Genomic DNA, 6692 nt, shown 5'->3' on the forward strand with positions numbered 1-6692 from the left:
GTCTGGGGACCAGATCCTCTTCATCCTGTTTTCCAGTTTGAGGAAGTATAATTTAAGGGATATAGAATAGAATTTTCTCATGTATGTTGTTATGTTTTCTGAGATTTAAAAATATATATACTTGCTTCATCAACAAAACTGGTTAAGTTGGAGTTTGGCGTTATTTGGTGATAGCATGTGGATGAGAAATGATCTTGCTTGGTGCTCTGCTCAGCTCTCAGGCAGGCTTGCCAGGCCAAGGTATGGATATGACCTACACTGGTCAGACACTGGGAATTCCCACCACACTGTTTGGACACAGCAGCTGTTTGTGCCACCCTGTGCCAACAGGGCTGCCTTGGCTGGCACTGCCCTTCCAGTGCCAAGGCTGAGCTCCCAGAGTGGCTTTTCCACAATAGCTTGAAGGATGTCCTCTCTTTAGGCAGAACTACCCCTTGGACACTTCACAGTAAGTAGATGGCTGCTGCATCTCCCTGTCACCATTTGTTTTGTGAAGTCTTTCTTCTCTGCTTTCTGACACGAGAGTTTGTGCTTTCAGTGGTGTTTGCTTTGCTTGTCTGTCTCCATCTCCAGTGTGTTTAAGGTTGTGACTTGTGGGGGAGCAGCTGTGTCCTTGGTGAGGTCATCTGCCAGGTTCTGTTTTTCATTAGCAGTCTCAATGCTGACCTGGTCATCAGAATAACAACCAACAGAGATTGATGAGAGAGAGATTCAGTAATTTGACTTGTCTTTTAATGAACAGTGGCCCAGCTATTCTAGACAGCGTAATTAGGGCAGCATTTCACAGTACCTGGTTGTAATGCAGGCTGAGGGGCAAGTAATGTCAGTGAATGGTGTAGTCTTTCATGCCAACAGGTGCTGCAAAGGTTTTGTGGCAAAGATGAAACTGCTCTAATACCTCGTGTTCCTGGGAGATGGGAGTGCACTGGAAGTGCTGCATCCAGACCTTTATCAAAACAGAGTCATGACAGAAAAGAACAGATGCTTAAAGCCAACTAAAGGACAGTACAGCAGTGTAAGTTCAGTGCAATATGGCTCGAGAAAATCTACCTCAACCTTGTCCTTTCTAGGGAATTCTCAAGGTTATGGGCCTGACACAATTGGACGCTCTAGGGGTAGGAGAGATGAGGCAGTTCTGGTCTGTTACTGATGCAATTCTGGCTGTGCATGTGGATATTACAAAGCTGATCCTTCAAACTGCTCCATCTCAAGTAGCACTCAAGAGGGCAAGAGGAAGAATAGACAGTTATGGAGAAAATACTTGTTTAAAGTCTGCTTTTAAGAAAACAGCAACAGTGAGTTGCTGTTTGGTGTAAGATTTGAGGCTGTAATGAGGACTAAGAAGGTGGAAGTTAGGAAAATGGGGGCTCTTCCCTGGGGATGACTCCCTGGCAGAAGCAAATGTGTCCACTCTGGTCCTGAGCAGGACATTCCCCAGTGTGATGAGAGACTTGATGGGAGATGGATTGAGACTCCTCTGCTGACTAAGGCAGAGACTGACTGACCTGTGGCTTTTTTCCCCCCACTATTTTCATGAACAACACAGAAATGCTGCTGTTAGAAAATGATTGCATGACTCTCAGTCTGAAATACAAAAGCAACTGGTCATTGTTCTAGTGCCACATTTCAAAACAAAAATAGGTTTTGTTTGAAGTATCAATTCAGGAAGAATGTGGTACATTTCTCTTTGTATTTTAATAGTCCTCTCAAGCTCCAACAGTAGCTTTTTAATAGCTGGCAATTATTTTCTCAGGAAAGCTCATGTAGTTTGTTCTTGAAAAGCAAGTGACATTTTGTTACAAGAGCAAGTGTTGCTCTGGTATTCGGTGAAGCAATTGGAAGGAGAAACCTTGATTAAATTTGGGAGCTGGCTTACTACAGAGGTGAAGACAACCTGTCTCCCACCGTAGTTACAGGCAGGAAAGAATGGGGGCCATCTTCCACAGTATCCCCTGGACCCTACACCTCAAGCACGGGGTTGGTACTCTGCAGCTTTCAGGTCTGAACTAGAGATACAGGATGCTTTTTTAAGGGGCTAAGAGATCAGTATCATATTTGCTGGCATGAGGTTCAGCCCAGGAATGGCTGCCTTGTTTTATTGTTATTGCTAATTTATAAATTGTGGAAAGTGCCAGTGAATCTAAGGAAAAAATGGTACCACTGAATCTAAGGAAAAAATTAAAGTATTGTGCTAGGCATGTCCCTGAAGGCAAAGTATCTTTGATATTGAGGTGAATTCTTGTATTTCTGTGGGGGAACAGTGGCACACGAGTTTTGTATCTACATCCAATACCTCCCTTGACAGATGTCATTAGGACCAAGAGTCTCAGGCCTTGTTCACTGCCCACATCTCATTTGTGACTTCTCCATGGTGTAGAGGAGAGGCAAACTTCTCCATGGTGTAGAGGAGAGGCAAACTTCTCCATGGTGTAGAGGAGAGTCCTGCAATGTAACTCAGTCTGGCTCTGTTTCTGCTCAGCTTGTGCACCAGTTTCAGGTTCCTGCCTGTTCAAAGTGTTTACTTTCATACTGTGCAACTCTGGCGGAAAAACCCCCTTGTAATCAGCCAGCCCCAGGGCACTCCTGCAAATCTGATTTGTGGGGCCCTGCTGTGGTGCCTGCCAGGCAGCTGATGCTGGCTGGGCAGCTGGTGCGGCCCTAAATGCTGCCACATTCAGCAGTGCCTCTCACAGCTCCCATGTGTTCAGCCAGCCCATGTTTCCTGGGAGGGTGTCGTGGGCTCCAAACACTTCCAGCTTCCCCATTGCAGCTGTGCTGGATGTGGTGCTGGCCTTTTGCAGCAGTAGAGAAAGAAAGTGCTCTGGTGACTGGGAGGGAAGGGTCTTCCCAGCTTCTGACCAGTGCCATGAGCCTGTGCTGTGAGCCAGGGAGGGCAAAGGCCTGTGTCAGGAGCACAGCTGGTATTTGATAGGGCACCCTCCTGTCTGTCTAGTCCTGTGTCAGAGCATCTACAACATAACAGCATACAGCTCATGCTAAAAAGAACTTCACAGATGAAAAAAATCCTGATTTTGAGTGTGTTGAAACCTTTCTTCTCAAGCTGCAGCTTTCTTGCACCAAGACTTTGCATGTGCTGAGAGTGGCAGCACTCAGGAAGGAATGCATTGGGTCCAAATTCCAGCTAAGGGGTAGCAACAACTCTTCCTCAGCCACCTTGTGCCAAAGCAGCAGCAAGAACTGAGAGGCTGATTTATGTCAGATCTGGGCCAGTACTCTGCCAAGGTTTGATTTCAAGCTGTGAGTCTCAGTTATAATACTGCCACTTTGGCAGAGCTGGCCCACATTTGTGCCAGTGGAAATTGTGCAGAACCAGACCCTGGAATTGTTCACAGAATTTCCCAAAGTGACTGTTGTTGCCATTTCCACGTGGGACATGTGGTACATGGTTACAGCTTCCCTGTATCTCTCCATGGTGGTGCCAGTCCCTTTCAGGGTTAGGAGAGCTGCCTGAGTTCCAGGGGTACTAAAAGTTCTTTCAACCAGTTTTGGGCAGGTGTTAAAAATAACCTTTGTTGGATTTTATTTGCTATTTGCCAGGGGAAAATGTTCTTTGCCATCATCTCATTAGGAAGAACCCAGCTGGATGGCCAGAGAAGTTTAAGGGGTGATTCTTTAAGTGCCCAGATGATGGTGAAATCCAAGACATATGGGGTTCTTCTCTGCATGTTCCTGTTGCCTGTGGCTGCAGACATTTAAACTTGCTGCCTGAATCAAGAGACAACTATTGGCATCAGGAGAGGATACCTCCTTAAATGTGCATTTTTCAATAATGTGTGCTCTTAGCAATAGGCATACATTTGCTATGGTTGCTTTAGTAAAAGAGCTTTTTTAGTCCAGTTGAGTGTTTAAGTCAGTAAAACCACTTGACTTATTTCTGAGAGCATGTGATTATTGGGGTTTTGTTGGGTTTGGTTGGTTTTTCTTTTTTTTTCCCGACCAGTTTAATGCCTTGTTTAATCCTGCAGAATTTAATTTTTCTGTTTACCAATGTTTGCTCAGTGGAGCCAGCCAGCTTCCTCTGTTAATAATCTCATTTTTTTTCTGTTCTCCCTTGGGTCCTACTGTTTAATATAGCTTTTAGGTTGTTTTTTCTCCTACTTTTTTCCCCCAGTGTTTTTCTCATTCCGTACAATGTTTCTGTCTTGTCCTCTCCATCTCCTTTCCCCTCAGACTGCAACTAAAATTGTTGCTGAAGAGATTCTGGTAAGCAAAATTAGATTCCTAGAACTCAGAATTGTTCCCTGTCAAACCTTATCCTCATCACTCATTTCTTTTATCTCTACCATCTCTGCCCAGGTATGAGACCTTACTTGGCAGAGCTATTCCTAATATCCCTAATTACGAAATTAGAATCAGGCAAGGTCTCAGCTGGCCCTTTCAAAGGTGATGGGGATGAGGATGTTGACAAACAATCTTAGAAAAATTCAGTAAAGCTTCTGTGATATTTTGCTTGTCCTGGTAAGCTGACTGCCTGTAGCAAATTTTCTGTGATGCCATGCCAAAAAGATGATGTCTTTATCAGACACCATTTGCCATTAGGAATGCTTTAAAGGCTACCAGTCCTGCTCATCCTGTGATGTCTGCTGTGATGTTGGCTGCTTTCACACAGCCCTGTGCTATGGGGAGCAAAGTGTTTCACCGAGGTTGTGCTGTGTATCTTTGAGTATGTCCCTGGCTTTGGGCACACTTTGCCCACAGGCAGCACTGATGCCATCTGCCTTTGCTAGGTGACAGAGAACAAGGCTGCTGGGTGGCATCTTAAATCTCAATTAATTGAATACTTGCAGGCACTCTTTTCCTTTATTTCACCCCAGTAACACAGGATATTTATCCACATGCTTTCTATCTGTCTCTTCCTGCTTCTTGCTGGATTTTATGCTCTTAACCAATGCCAAAATCCCCATCAGGCTGGTCTAAGCTGAGTATGAATGAAACAAACAATGCATAGATGTTCTCATGACTCTAAATATAATCTAAACTACGCAGAAAATGATGGAGGATATAAGCAGAAAAGAGCCAGTGACTCAATGTAACTCAATCTGTTCAGAATCAGTGAGTGACACAAAAAGCCTCTCTTTCAGCTATCTTTCCATTCTGGTGTCTCCATGCACTTTGGAAGTCCATCTCAGAGGCTGCCTGTTGTCCCATGCACCTCAGCATCCCTGTGACACCCGGCAGCACAGCTGGCTTCACCATCACCTTGTGTACTCTCTGCTCCACATCTGCCTCCTTGTCTTTGTTCTGTCTTTGTGCTGCTCAGTGTCTGTCTCTGGTGGACACACTGCAGATTTTGCTGCCTTAGATCCCAACTTATCCCAGTGGATCCAGCCCTTGCTTGCAGATCTTTCTTGTCCAAAGCTCCAGTTTGCAGTCCATGCAGCTGTGACAGTTATTTTTAATTCTCTTGCTGCCTTATTAGACCCCAGCCCACATCACTTACCCTGTTCTATATGGGTGGCCATCCTGTTGTGAGACTTCCTGTCTGGAAAACTGAGGGGTTTTAAGCATCATATCCCATCTGCTGTTACACTCTGGTCCTGTAATTGAAATGTAGTCTGTGGTGCAAAATTCTTAAAATACATCAGAACTGCAAAAGAAACTCCTCTTTTTACTTTGTTCATCTCTAATGCCATAAGAAAAAGAAAAATCATCCATATACTTCACAATTCAGCTTTGTTTTCCTTCTGCCTCTTGTTTTTCCATCAACTGTTAGGGACTTGATTTGCAGTGGGAGATTGTGTTCAATAGAAGGGATACACAAATGACGGCAAACAGCTTCAACCTCTTGTACTTGGAGTATTAAGTTTTATGGCTTTTCCAATGCTGTAAAACCAACACAGGCCATTTTATTTTTCATTTTGGACATAATTCTGTTTATTTTTCTTGCAAGGTTTTATACTAAGATAAGCGTTCTCAGAGGTTTTTGTTTACTGTGGGAAAATGGCTTGGCAAAGGAAAATATTACTGTGCAAGGCCCACATGTGAAATTGCTTATTGGCTGTAATTGTAATGTGAAAGATGCCAGACTGTTAACAATCAAGAATTAAGTTTTCTCCATTTGTTTTCAAACAGGTAATTTGCTAATTATTTACCTAGGGATTGTTCCTTGCTAATGGCCTATCTGAGTGCATGGCATCCTTCTAATAATCCTACTGTCATGATCTGTGCAGGAGAGAAATGCTGTTCTTCAGGGTGGAGGTGCAGAATGAAGGCAGGGGCGCTCTCCTCTGCAGTCACCCCAGCAGTGTGTGATGGAGCAGGGCCCTGGTGTCCCACAGGATGTAATCTGATGTTAGCAGTGTTATCTGCAGAGGTTGCCCCAGCTGCAGGGCAGGGCCTGGGCATCAGTGCCTGCTGAATTGCTCTCCAGGTGGGAGCAGCCTGCTTGTGCCCACAGAGAAGGGGCAGTGGTGGGAGAGTGCAGAGTGCTGCCAGCACAGACTCAGTACAGCTGAGGCAGGGCTGTAGGATATTCTTGTTTGAGATTCAGGCTGAATGAGCCTTGCTGGCAGGGGCTCTCCTGCTTAGTCCTTCCATGCCCTGAACTGCACCCAAATGGAGCTGTGTCGTCCAGACCAGACCTGTGCCAGCCCGACAGGGCTGTTTGAAGGGGCCTCAGAAGGGTAGTCCCAGCAAGTGTGTGGGTAGTGCTGCCCATGATGGTGGGCCCT

The sequence above is a fragment of the Ammospiza caudacuta genome, chromosome 8, assembly GCF_027887145.1.
Source record: "Ammospiza caudacuta isolate bAmmCau1 chromosome 8, bAmmCau1.pri, whole genome shotgun sequence".
Classification (NCBI taxonomy): Eukaryota; Metazoa; Chordata; class Aves; order Passeriformes; family Passerellidae; genus Ammospiza; species Ammospiza caudacuta.